This window comes from Larus michahellis, chromosome 4 (genome assembly GCF_964199755.1).
Source record: "Larus michahellis chromosome 4, bLarMic1.1, whole genome shotgun sequence".
NCBI classification, from domain to species: Eukaryota; Metazoa; Chordata; class Aves; order Charadriiformes; family Laridae; genus Larus; species Larus michahellis.
In genome coordinates, this window is record NC_133899.1 from 55,384,760 (window position 1) to 55,399,367 (window position 14,608).

Consider the following 14,608-nt stretch of genomic DNA (forward strand, 5'->3'; position numbering starts at 1 on the left):
TCCAGGCTCTTCATGGCAGTAAGACAAGAGACCATGGACATAATGTGAAACAAGAGATTCAGGCTGGACGAAAGAAAGAGTGTTTTCATGAGATCGGTTAGGTGGTGGAACAGGTTGCCCAGAGAGGTTGTTCCATCTCCATCCTCGGAGGTTTTCAAGACCCAACTGGATAAAACACTGAGTAACCTGGTCATAACTTTCATTTCAGCAAGAGCAAAGAGAAAGATGGTTCTGGATGTCCTGAGGAATAACTGAGGGGTAATAAATGACCTGTGCTAGCTAGATGAAGATCAAGTCAAATTGAGAGCTCCTCTAATATGACAAAGCTAAAATCAGAAGCAAGAGTTTAGGACTCTGAGTATATATTAAATGCCAGCTGAGGAACTGAACAACCACTTCTGTAATTGGATTTGCCTTTTGGAGAACATTCAGTTCTCTGTGTGTTGATATAATATGAATAAATAGGTAGTCTTAAAATCTTTAATCCTTAAATGTTCAACTCATTTGTGAAATGAAAGTTTGTTTCTTTATCTACTAATTTGGAGGTTTTATTTGGTATGAAAGTAATTTTAACATCAGGTTAGTTTATAATAATTGTTATATCTTCTGCATATGTTTACTTAATATTTTCTTGTTTAACGTGCTTTATCTTAATTTTCTGTCTTCTTTTTGCATTATAAACACTGAGAGCATTGTCTACTATCATTTAAGTTACTATCCACTTTACAGATTTTTGCTTCTCCAACTTTGGGCAAATTTCCTTCTTTTTTGAGGCCAAACTTGTATATGTGTTGCTGCATTTCACCATGCTCACTGGAAGTTGGGAATACATCACATGCAATTGTTGCCTTTCTCCCAGAAATAATTCCCGTTATTCTAAATTTCTACACCTTAAGTTAAGGGGAGATGTATTTACAAGGTGTCAGTCCACCATTGTACTTCATTTTATGTTTTGCGAAGAAAAAGCTTACTGTTTGAATGCTTCCCCATTTATCTCTCAATAAGTAGTTGCTGAGGAATGCTGCAAAGTTCTGCGGGCATTTTTTAAAAAAGTAAAAGATTGCACAGGTATTTGAAACCTGTGTTGGCTATTCTCCAATTATAATCAGCATGTACCTTATTTAAACTCAAATCAAACTTGCTAGTTGCCCTGCTAGTGATGGCCTAAGGCATTATGAAGGTGAAAACATTTCTAGCAAATGAGAGCAGTTGGATAAGAATGGCTTTTGTCACATTACTGCATTCATGTGTTTATCAGTGTTTTTTCGTATGTAAAGATTTACCCCCTTCCTCCAATTTAAAATGCTTCTAAGCCCTGCTGACCTCAGTTTTGCTTAGGCTTAATACGTGGCATTTTTAAATCACTTTTACTGTCTCTTACCGCATTTAGCAAAAAAACAAACCAGGCACTTAACGTAACCCTTCACAGATGTTAGCAGGGTTATAGCACAGTTGTTTTAGTAGAGCACAGCAACAGCTTTGTTGCAGGAAATTAAGGGCAAATATCTCTTCCAGTGGAAACTATGGAAAGAATTTAAATGGAAAGAATATTACCCAAACTAGAATTTGGTTTTTTAGGTGGTAAACCTAAAACCTGTATGCTTAAAGTGTCAAGGGATGTCTCTAGCAGAGTGGTTAAAAACTCCAATTTTAGGTCTTATTCCAAATAAGGCTGATCGTATTATAGAACCTCCATATGTCTCTGTAGGACAAAGATCCATTATTTTTTCAAAAAGTCAGCTGAGTCATGAACTGGGAGTTAATCAGATCTCTCTTGTACAAATTCTGAGTTGAAGCTGATTCTGCTTATAGCATGCAAAATCACAAAGATGGTAGGTTTCTTTTTCTGCTGTATTTATGTCAAGTGAAATTAAATCTTTGAATTTGAATATTCCCTCTGATGGTATCGTGAGGTTTGTGATATCCATCTTTAACTTACTTTAGGAAAAAAATTCCAGTATAATTTACTATCGCTTCAACCATTTAGTCTTTCTAACCATTTTGGCATCTTTCTCAGTAGTAGTAGGTGATTAAGTGTTACTGCAGAAAAAAGCCAAGGTATGGCCGATGTTTTAAAAATAAGTTTAAAATAGAGTAGCAAATTTTAAGCCATCTTGAGCATGACAAATGGGTACATTTGTTAAAATAGTAATTATGATTTATTCTTCTGTATTCCTACTAATTAGTGAGAGAGTTACAAGGGGAATTAGTCAGGTTACAATATACTCATGAGTACATCCACTGCCACAGTGTATTCAAAGAACAAAGATTCCAGCTGGTTAGAAAAGTCTGTAATATCAGTATTAACAGGAGAAACTAGCCGCTGCAATTTCTGATCTTATCAGAAGGCAGATTGTATTCCACCTCTAATTAACCACCTGTTGAGATTAAGAATAGGTATGCTGTCCAGGCAGGAACAGAAGATGAAAACCCAGCATTTGAGAAAGATACATTATACCTCACCGAACGCTGTGAGGATCTTGAATCTGAATTGCAGAGGCACCAAAAAGTAATGGTGGTTGGTGGTTCCACCCTGAGAGCAGTTAGGAGACTCACCACCCTTAAGTACTTGTCTGGCAGGTGAACTGCTGCTTTATGGGATTTTTGATGTGAGGTATTGCTGAAAGGCTGTTGAGAGTCATCAGATGACCCTTGCTCTGTGCTTATCCATATGCTGTTGCCAAGAGTGCTTTTAATTTTTGACCACATGATGATGTTTCACAAGCTGTTCATAAAGTAATGAGGGGCAGAATGAGTGATGGAAGTCCGTGGGTAAATAGAAATGGCAACTTGGGAATTGGTATAGAAACTAAAGTGGATATGTTTCGTGAGAACTGTTGGTGGGGGGCGAGGTGCAGGACCAATGCATAGATAGATAGGTGGATGTTAGAGAAGTATACTGTTGCAGGAATTATGCTGAATAAATCATATAATTGTAAGTCTTAATATACGATCAAGGTATGTGACACAATTGACATAATTTAGTGAGGACTCATATGAGTGGAATATTACTATAATCGCGTATAGCCTTTTCAAAGACAGGCCAAAGAATCAGGAGGAAAAAGAATACATATTGAAAACGTAGAGGAACCTAGAGTTATTGAACGATATGGTAAATTCCGAAGGGAAAATAAGATAAAAGTCAAAATGAGCAGACCACCACCACTATATTTTTTAGTAAGGAAAAAGAAAGCAACTTGCTGGGAAGTTTCTATAGACGTGATTTTAAATAGGGAGAAACCAGCTAGGAATGGGTAAATGAAAGGCAACTTGATTGATGTGACAGTGAAATGATGGTACTCACAATGTTTAGCAAAGAAAACAAAATAGAAACAGTGGATGTCAAGAAGCAGACTCTGAGAACTAATAGAACTAAAGATCTCAGGGGAATAAGGACTGAAAGGAAAGCTTTTTAAAAATAACAACTCTCCCATCCCCCCTAACTTTCAAACTCATTTGAAAATGGAAAGGTCACAAGTGAAGGTAATCCAATTGCCAAGGATAGTTTGGGAGTCACTTGTTGACTTCAAACACACTAAGATAGTGTTTAAAAAGGCCTAATAATGTTGTATTAATAAGGTAATAAGGGTGACTATAAACGAAAAGCATCAGTTTAGAGACACAATTTCAAACAGGCTAAGGCTCGTATGAGCTAAAATGAGCAAGATATGTCAAGGAAAGCAATGTGTATGTTAGAAACTCCTTGTACTAAAAGAAGGACCAAAACCTACCGTTCAGTAAAGATCTCTTTTAAGTCATGCTAAGGACAAAGTTTGTAATACTTTTTTTTTCATTGGTCTTTGCTGAAAAGTTTGCCTGCAAGTACCAACCTTACTGTTTCTGGTATCAGTGGATTAGCATGTCTATCCATATCTAACAAAACAGGGTAGATTTTGTACATAGACTGGGTGGTTTTGAATTATCTGTTTGATGGACCTCATCAAATGTAATTACTGCATGAAGAAATCTCAGACATATTAATAGTCAAAGATGGCCATGAGAGTGATAGCTGAGAGACTGGAAATGCCAAAAGTAGTGCTTGGTTTTTAAAAACAAGGAAAAAATAACAAGGATGCAACAGCAAATAGATTTGTCAAGTAAAATAGCATCAAGACAAAAGAACTTCTTCCTATGACAGGGTAGCAGACGGAGGCCATTTAGATAGAAACAATAGATTGAGGTTGGGTTCAAATCTATTTACACAAGCAGGCTAGAAATGTTAATGGTTCACTGTCAAAATGTCAGGGAAATGTGGCTCTGGAGGGATTTGTCCTTGTCTCAGTTTTATTCTGAATTTTCATTTATGACCTGGAAATTGAAATGAGCAGAATGTTTATTAATTTTTGGTAGCATGAATTTGACAGATGTGTCAATATCTTAAAAAAAGAGAATTGTATAGAAATGGTCTAAAAAAAAAAAGTTAGCATGCAGATCAGCAAGGTGCTGTGATTAGAAATAACAGCACAAATACAAAGGAGAATAACTGTTTAGGTGGAAAGTTTCTCAGGTTTATAGCAGATCATGAACTGCATGAGTCACATCATGTGTGCGCATCACACTGTGGTGTATACAAATTAAGATATATTTCTGCTCTACGCATGTTTGTTAGGTCTCAATTAGAATCCCACATTCTGTTATGTTGACCTTAGTAAAAAAGCTGTGGACCTTTTGGTGGGAGAGCATCCAACAATGTCCAGATGCCTAGATTGCAGACCTGGAAAATACCTAAATCGATATAGAAAGAATTGGGGTGAGTCGGAATGAATGAGAGAAGTCTTGGGAGGATGTGGTAACAATCTTCAAGTATGTACTTCTGCAAAGTGGAAGGAAATAAATTGTTTCGATAGTGAAAAGACGAAAGACCAATTGTGCTTGATTTGAAGGAAGAAAATATCCAGATTAGATATAAAGAAAACAATAAATACCTAGGGTTTTTATGTAACCTCCATCCACTAGAGGCCTGAAAAGAGATTAGACAAAAGTTGTAATGGAAATGGCATGAGGATAGTTAAATATTTCTGGAAGGCTTGGAATAGGTGATCTCTTGCAATGATTTCTCATGTTAGTTTTCAAAAAATGTCTAATTTTCCATATGGGCAAAAGGAGATGTTGCAGAATTTCTTACAAGTTAGACCTAGATGCACTCACAACACAGTAGACAGTAGTAATAGGGAAACTGTGATCCTCAAAGGAATTCGTTATTACAAGACCTGGAGTGGATACACCACATAGGACTTATGGGGAGGCTATAGTTGCCTTAGCTTGTCTGTACATCTGTACCTGTAAAATGCTGAATATGAACTATTGTACATCTGAAGGCAATCCAATAACGGTCATCTGTAAGGTGTGTGTAAAACACCCTCAGGTAGTAAAGAAGAGAATTAAGATAAGCATTCTTTCACTAAAAGAAGATAGATCAACATGTTCTGTGTAATGTAATTTATTTTTCATGGTGTGTTAAGTCTGTATAACACTGCCAAGTAAATGTTTCCTTTGATGTATTTAATATTTTATTCTGTTTCAAATTCTGTAGCATTTGAAAGCGTTAAGTATGGACTTGATTCTTTGAGCAGTCATGAAGCCTCAATAAAATTTAAAAATGGTTTGCATCTCAGGATGTGCAGTATTAACTTAACCTGAAACCTGAAATTGGTTTCATAATGTGAATACCTTATTGTTATATAATGAGTCACTTAGGAAAAAATGTAACCCTGGTACAGAACAGTATTTCCCAATTCATTAAATGGAATTATTGGACTACTAAGGCACATCTAGTAATTTCTTGTTGTCAGAGAAAACTCACAGAATTAGTAATCAGTGAGACAAACTTTTTATTTTTGTACTAATATTTAAAAAAGCAGGTAGGGAGAAAAGCAATAGGAACAATGACTTTGAAGAGGTCAGTGGAGTAGTACTATTAATTTCTAGTTTTGTGAATGAAATAAGAGCTTTCAGCGAAGGCTGAGGCTTAAAATAATCTAAGTATGATTCACTTGGATTTCATGATGGGATATAGACAGCATCAATTTAGTTTTACTGCACAGATGTCATACGTCTAGACTCTTTTACTAGGAATCTCTGGAGTTTTTCCTAACTTGCGATCTGGGGCTTGTTCTTTGTGGTTGAAGAAAGAAACACTGTGAACTGGAGGTGGTTGTGGCTCTTAAGTCACTTGCCTGTACACTGTGGGAACAGACATGATTTTTAGCGCAAATCCACTAAGTGCTTGGTAAATCATCTGCCCTTGAAACCATATGAAGAAAAAAAAAAGTATATTTGAGGGTCACGATCAGCAAGGCTGGCAGAGGGGACTTGTTGTCCTCAGAGGGTTGGGAGATAAAGCAGAAGTATAGAATTTCTGTGTGGATTAATGCAACATTAAGAATACATGTATTGTATCGGTCTGTGCCATCTCTCACTCCAGAGAGCCCAGAAGAATGACTGCAGCAGTGGTACTAAGTACCGATAATAGAGCTGTCATTAGAATGGCGTCACCATGGACTGCAAATGCTGCCCAGGAGATCCTGAATAGATTCCATAATAGCTGGCCCGGGTTGAGTTCTCTGTTGCCATGGTTTTCCTGCTAACAGCTGTTTTCAAGATAGTTTGTATATGGCTTGACAAACAGCAGCCATCCCTTTGGATGGCAGTCCAGACACAACTTGAGACTTGCATATGCATTTGATATATTTGACACAGAGCAGTTTTGTACTAAAAAGTTCTTGGTAAATGTTTCACTTGAGAGCAAATTGCAGTGTAAAACTCAGATGAATTTCATCCATTCTGTCATGTTCTTACAGTTTAAGATGTCTGTCTGGTTTTTTTGAAGCTTCGTTTTGCTAGCTGTCTTATGCAACCCAACGATTGGCTGATGATTTTTGGTTTTTAGAGTAGGCAAGCAAATAGTAAATTTAGCAAGCTCAGAAAAGAATGTAAATGTTTGTGAACAATGTGTTGTTAAACCGTTATGATGGTTTACTGACATTGTTAAAGGAAAATTAATTAACTTGGTGTTAGAAGATGAAATGTGAGATAGAGAGCGTGCTTATTGATGGTGGCACATATTGTTTTAGTTTTTTAAGGAAGAGCTTTAAAATCTTGGGTTGGTCAAGAGTATTAAATTCCTGGCATTGTGTGAATTTTTTTTTTCAGGCACTCCTTTGTAAGTATTTCAAGTTTATTGTAGTTTAACTAGAATCAGTATGCAATTGGTGGAAACTAGCTCACAAATCACGCTTCACAAGCATTGTTTTCATATCTTTTCCTGAAGAAAAAAGAGATGGGTACAAATTGAAGTACAAGATGTTCCTTTCAAACATAAGGGGAAAAAAATACTGTAAGAGTGATTAAACATTGGAACAGGTGGTTAAGAGATTGCGTCCCTCCTCAAAGAGAGTCAGGACCTGACTGGACACAGCCCTGAGCAACGTACTCTAACTGACTCCACTTTGAGCAGGGTGTGTGGACCAGGGGTACTTTCCAACCTCAACTACGCTACGATTCTGTGATTCTGTATCTGATAAAATGTGTTCATATTTTTGAAGAAATCTGGCTAAATATTTGATATCTAGTTAAATTAGCTTCTTTAAAATAAATGATTCTGGTTTTTTCATATGTTTTTATTATTTTATTGGACAGCTGGAACGACATACTGTATTGGTTGACTGTTTCATGCTGAAAAAAACAGACAAGCCCAGTATTCTTAATGTTCATCAAGAAAGGAGGAAATGCTTTACAAGCATGAATATGAGACTTCTGGCTACCATGCATGTGGACAGCATAATTCACATCTTATTTCTACAAATTACATCATGATAGTGTCTAATGATAGTAATCTTTGACTTTTGGCAAGGTTGGGATAAAGGTGCATCTCTGAAAACTGTAAGAGTGGAATTTTGCCTAGATGTGTGTATCTTTTTTTGGAAAAATGCCCTAGGTTAAAAGTGCTAGAGGATGTATAGGACCTAAGGTCTTGTGTTTTACAGTGAAAAAATCCTCTCAATCATGGAAATACAAGTAGGTATTTAATACTGCTTTACAAGAATTTCTCTCAATTGTAGATGTCAAGGGTGGTGATGAGCAGGAGGGTCAAACTACAGTGGGCCACTCTGTCATGATTCTGAAGGACCTTGCCCCTGAGCAACCCCTTGAACAAGCCAAAATTAGAAAGGAAGACAAGGGTTTTTTTAAACCTTTTGCCCTATACTTCCCATAGGCTGTAAGTTCTTCAATGCTATTAAAAGGCCCGTCGTATAATCCCACATCTGGATATCGTCTGTGTCCCTACTCAAGCTTCTTGTAGTTATATGACAAGAATACTGAAATATGCAGATGCAAAGAGCATATCAATATACCATGGCATTACCTCATGGTATTTTCTATCATCTGAATTGTTCATACGTTCAAAATGTAGTGTTCTCTTTGGATAGTACTGTAAACAGTGCAAGCTAATTGCATTCAGAAAGCTACCTTTGGCACTCATCTTTAGGAATGGTTTTAAGTATGTTTAGTAATGCTGTAATTTTAATTACAATTCTGTACTTTTATGGTGTCAGACATACTGTGCAATAGGGGCTCTGTAGATAGTTGGCAATCGTAGGATATATAGCAGCCAGGATTAAGTAGTAATAAAGGATTCACTGAACTGCACTAACAAATCAGACGTGATTACAGACTGTCAATGCATATGCAGAGATTAGAAGATGTGTGCTGATGAATAGGCTGTAGTCCATTTGCTATGTTATTTTTCTTTGTGTGAGGTAAGTGAAGAGAAAATGATAGTAAATTATATGGTCCTAAATTATATGAAATATTTTATGAAGGCAGTAATAACTGAGGAGGTTCAATTAAACATTCCTTCATTTTTATGCTGCATGTCATCTCTCATTTTTAGCTCTGTTCATCAATATGTTTTCCTCTTTCCATTATTCTATAGCAATCTTACCATTATATGGGTCTCAATAAAATATTTTTCTTTAATGTTCAAATAGTGTAACATTTAATCACCTGTGCTGTCCTACTGTTTCTAATTTCTGTTTTCAGAAGAAATATAGAATGCAGTTTTCATTGTTTGACTTTTTTGTGCTTGTCTTTCTCAAACTCTGTTTTTTGTTGTAATCTCAATTTTGCAATGGGTTGTATGAATAAAACCACAGCATTGTGTGAAGTGATTTGTAGGTCTAGGTTCTCATTCTGAACATATATAATATTGCATAGTTTGCCCATATTAGTATTCTTTCCTGACATATAGTATTTTTTATTCAAGGAACTCAGAGCTCTCCAGTCAAGCTTTTTGACTGAACGATTTTGTCCTTTAATAGCATTACTTTTTTTCTCTGATAGATAAACTTAAATATAGTAAATGGCTGAACAGAAAAACTTCAGTAGAAAAGCCAGGAATAGAATTTGGATGGTAAACATAATTTACCCTTTTATGATTACAGTACCTTTGGTGTTTATTTCATGTATGATAGAAACTGTATATAGAACTTCTAGTAGCAAATGAGGTTTATCTGCTTAAACTCTTGTTTAGTTTGTAGCAGCTTCAGAATAGCCACAGATATTTTTAAATTTAGGACCTGGTTCACTTCTGTGTTAGGACAAGAGATTGAATAAGATGGATCATTAGTTCCCTGACTCTCAAACTGTTCTTGTCCCCAGATTTGCAGTGCTCTAACTTCAGACAGGTGTGGTTTTACACTGTAGCTATAACCAGATGTAAGTGCTTAGAGCAGGGCGAGGCTTTCTCTCCCCTCTTTGTTACAGTATGCCCCCTTTTGCACAGGCAGTAGAGTACGTGGCCCTTGGGGCTGTCCAAAAGCCAGAAGATTCCCTCCCGGCAGAACTCTCAACCAAGTACTGCTCATTGGAAATAAAGAGGCTTTGTTTGAGAAGGGTAGCTGTCCTTTTAGTTCGTATCTCATTATATTTATTGCATTAACAAATATCCACCACTCCTTCCTTTTTTTCACGGAGTAACCTTTTAACATTTTCAGCATGAACTTTTTTCCTGTGTCATGACAAAAATAAATCTTAAGGTCTTCATTATAGAAAGTATCAAAATTCTTTGATGAGTCTTGTTATTATTCCTGGATATTTTAAAAAGATGGATTTTTCCCATATGGTTCATTTCATGAACATATGGGTCTGTTTTGTGGTTTTGGGAGATGCAGTGATCCAGATTTTCTCTGCGTGTCCTGGAGTCAAGCATTGGTGTTTTTTTTTTTTAATTGTATAATTGACTACCTAATACCACAGAATAGGAATTTGCATTATACGCATCCACTGTACTTACTAACTCATTCTTAATGCTTTATTATTTTGTACTGTTTTCATTAGCCGACTCTTCCTGTGCCCACCCTGATATTTCTCGCCTTACCCCTACTCCACATACATAAATATAAATCAAGTGAGTGAGAGAGACTTACATCACTGATTCCTTTTTATTAGTGAGACTTTTTAAATTGTTATAATTTATTTAAATAACATATGAATTTCTACTAACTAAGCTCTAGGAACATCATTAGAGAATGGTGGGTACAGTGGCTCAGCTAACTCTCTGCCCTCCCACCTTGGGCAAGTCAGTTAAAGCTGTGTTGAGTGAACGTATGTTAATTCCTGGGCTTTCTGTGCAGTTCAGGGTAAGGATTATGTGGTTTAGAATAGTATTCAGAGCAGCCAGTTTACTGAGCTGGAAACAGCCTAAGGCTAACTTATAAGAGCAAAAAAAACCCCCAAAACCCAAACCTGTCTGGACTCTCACCCTTTCTGGAGCTTAGGTATTTTCTGTGGGCTCCAGTCAGGCAGCCTTTGTCTTCTTAAGATCCAAAACCTAGAGGAACTTTGTAAAGCTGGGCACATTTAAAACATCTTTTTTCAAATGAGGAAGAGCTCTTCTAGTTACTACATATATCTGGTGGTTCAAACATTTGCCTAGCAATGGTAGAACTAAATTTAGTTCTTTGTAAAGCCTGCTGTTTCAAACTCCATCTGTGATCTTCTAAGAGAAAACCATCCATCCTCAATAAGCTATAGAATAGATTCAGTGCGGCGCTATTCATGGCTGTTGTTGAAACTGGGCTCTATTATGTAAGGAAAGCCAAGCCAGAGAGACTGTGCCTGAAAAGGTGCAAGATGTTATGACCCTAGTGCTTTTTTGCATAGCAGGGACCAAAAGTGAACACAGTATTCTATGTGTGACCTGACAAGTGCTGAGTAGAGTGAGATAATGACTTCTTTCTCTCTGCTGGTGATGCCCTTGTTGATGCAACCCAGCATCCTGTCAGCTTTCTTTGCCGCAGCAGCACACTGTTCACTCCTATTGAGCTTGTTGTTCACCAGGACCCCCAGGTGCCTTTCCACAGAGCTGCTCCCCAGCTGGGTAGATCCCAGCCTGTGCTGCACTCCTGGATTCTGTCTTCCCAGGCGCAAGACCTTACGCTTGTCGTTGTTGAAGTTCATGAGCTTCTTGTTAGCTCAACTCTTCCAGCCTATCCAGGTCTTCCTGCAGGGTGGCTCTCCCTTCTGAAGTGTCCATTTTCCCACTCAGTTTAATGTCATCAGCAAACTTTGTCAGGCTACACTTGATCCCATCATCCAGGTCACTTATGATGATATTAAACAGTGTTGGGCCCAATATCAGTCCCTGGGGAGCCCCGCTTGTGATAGGTTGTCAGTTTGAAAAGGAGCTACTTACCACCACCCTCTGAATGCAGTCTGTCAGCCAGTTCCCCATCCACCACACAGACCATTTGTCCCGACTGTAACAGATCCGCTTCTCTAGGAGGAGGCTGTGGGGAACCATGTCAGATGCCTTGGAGAAATCAACGTAGACAGTGTCCACCGCTCACCCTTCATCAATCGAGCAGGTTACTTTGTTGTAGAAGGCGACATGTGAACAGATTCCACAAGGCAAGAACAAGTTGGTTGTGTCTCCTGCCAGGCAGACAAATGAGATCCACAATTCATTCTTCAAATTCCAGAATGAATGGATTTATGATGTCTCTGAAAAGGATAGAATATCATTGTGTGGCTCCATGATGTGTCTTTCTTAATTAAAACTCATTCATTTTAGCAATTAGATAGAGCTCTAAAATTGTGCCAGCCAGGCTAGTATATACACATGTAATTGCATTGTAGAGACTATACTACTACACAGCATCATCCTTCCAGATTGCAGCTGTATTCAATCTTGATATTTATATAGATTTTTATGTCTCTAAGAACAAAACGTTAGATATTTATGTATGTTTATATTATTGTTATTAGCATAAAAAATTCAGATACTTAGAACTTCCATCTCTTCTAGTATGTTCTTATTGCATTTTATGCAGTATAACAATGCTAGAAACAGCTGCTAAACTGTGTGTTTTCAGAGGTGTATACCTTTCTATGAACACCTGTTATACTTGTCTTAGCTTGATGTGTGAACTGCATTTCAACTAGATCCTTGGTACATTTAACTTGAATAATTTTCCCATGTATCCTGAAACTCCTTTAAAAGTTTTAAATATTAATAAGCTTTATGGAAAAGCATGTTAACCTAAGGAGTGAGTGTCCTTAGTTAAAGAAGTTACGACTTTTAAATATTTGTCATCCACCCTAAACTTCTACTTTTCGTTTCAAAAAATATGATTTGTTCTTTTCTCAATGTATTTCAACAGGAACTCTCTATCTGAATTAGCCTAATGAATAAGGAGCCTCCTGCTAACTGCCTAGAAGATGCACACAAAACACTTGAGTGAGTCATTGCCTACTGATTCAGTAGCTGTGATTCCACATAACTGAGAGTAGCGTAGTGTCCTCTAAAACCAACAATGTCATCATCAATTCATCAGAAACACAGCTGTGAACTTTGGCTGTTTTTTTTACCAAAGCAACCGGGCAAAAACATTCCAATGTGCAGTAAAGAAAGTTCCAAGCAACTGGGGTGCACAGCGCTTTGTGTTTAAGCCATTGACCTTGTAATGTGATCACACAGACTTTTTGTAAATTAATCTTTCAGATCTTATGAGTGACACGTGAACTTTGACTTCATGGGCAAAAGACAGACTCCAGCTCCAGTAGAGTCACCTGTATCCCCAATGCATGATAAATTTACATAACTTTCTTTTGAAAAACACGGGTCTTTTGGTGCTTTCATGTCTTTTACAAGGGGGAATACTACCCTTTTTTACCTTTTTGTGCAGTGATGTACATCACCAAGTATAAATGGGATTGTCCCAAGCTTCACTTAAAAATATATTTTAGCTATTCCTATAGCAATTATATGTTTCAAACTGCAAAACACTGTATTTTCTGTGAGCTACATGCAGCTGTACCATTTTACATTTTGGTAGTTTGTTTGTTGTTACTAGAATTGTATTAATTTCCCTAAAAGTAAAATTTCTTAGAATCTGTGTTTACACAGCTGTTTTGAATTACATTTTATATATGAGCATGTTCTGCAGAAAACGGGTGAAAAATTCAAACAGTAAAATGTTCCTACATCATCAAGAGATTATTTGTTAAACTGTGAGTCTTTTTACTCTAAAGCCTTTAGATTTCTACATAAGCATAATTATTTTTTGTCCCTGGTGCAGGAAAGCGGTATGCTTATGCTTAATAAATGCTGTTTGGGCTATCTGGTTTCCTGTACATCTGTCACTTGGCTTGTGTCATTCTCTTTGGTGATGAGAAGTAAATACAGGAGCCTACCCAGGGTGGTTGTGTGACCTGTCAAATGCAATTGTTGCTTCTAGTTACAAACACGTAAGCGTCTCTTATTGACCAGGCATGGATTTACCAGGAAATGAGTAAGTGGAGGGAAGGAAACCTGTGTACTACAACATTGTGTTATGTACCTATTGGCCCGCAACTTCCATAGTCAAATCAACCTACTGTCTCTGTAAATTGAGTAAAGGCTTTCTTGCTTTTTATCCATGTGCAGATACCTGTGCTTCTGATTACGTGAACCAGAATAGTAACAACAAGGAACTGCAACATTTTGAATGCATGTACTTTTCTAGATGTCTTTGTTCTAGGACATGAGAGAGGATCTGTGACTGAGAAGAAGAACAACAGAAGATGCTGAAAAGGGTTTTTATTTCTAAGGCCTAGGGAATCAAAAACTATTAGAGATTTAGTGGCAGAAAGTAACTGTGAGGTTTTTCCTTGTTGCCCCAGAAAAAAAAGGAGGTTGGCTGTCCTACCTGGTCTTATAATGTTTATGCTGTTTCTAGTTTGGCAAGGACATAAAATACATGGATTTTGGTTATCATAATGTAGGAAATTTATCATGCCAACAGGAATACAGTTATTGGTACTATCGCACATTTACTATAGGTGTGAGACAAGCCTGAGGAAAAACTGTTGTTTAATAAACAACCAAAACTAAGATTTACTTTAACAACTAGACCTTCTGAAGAGGGACCTTTGTAGTTAGACAAAAAATTAATAATATTATCATTTTGCCATTCTAATTTAAAAAAAAAACCAAACAGCTCTCAAACATTAGGTAATAATAATAGATTAGCACTTGTTTTATCTCAGTCTTAGCTCTTTTATTGTTATGTGGTAAATGTAAATTTTCTGGTGATGTATATTTGAATGTTTCAAGGTTTAACTCCTG

The 14,608-nt window shown here is 37.0% G+C and overlaps 1 protein-coding gene across 4 annotated transcripts in view; it reads left to right on the forward strand.

Annotated features, from left to right (window-relative positions):
• The window catches only part of FSIP1 (fibrous sheath interacting protein 1), a 79,445-nt gene that overhangs the window by 50,498 nt on the left and 14,339 nt on the right, over window positions 1-14,608 (forward strand). The window lies entirely within an intron of this gene.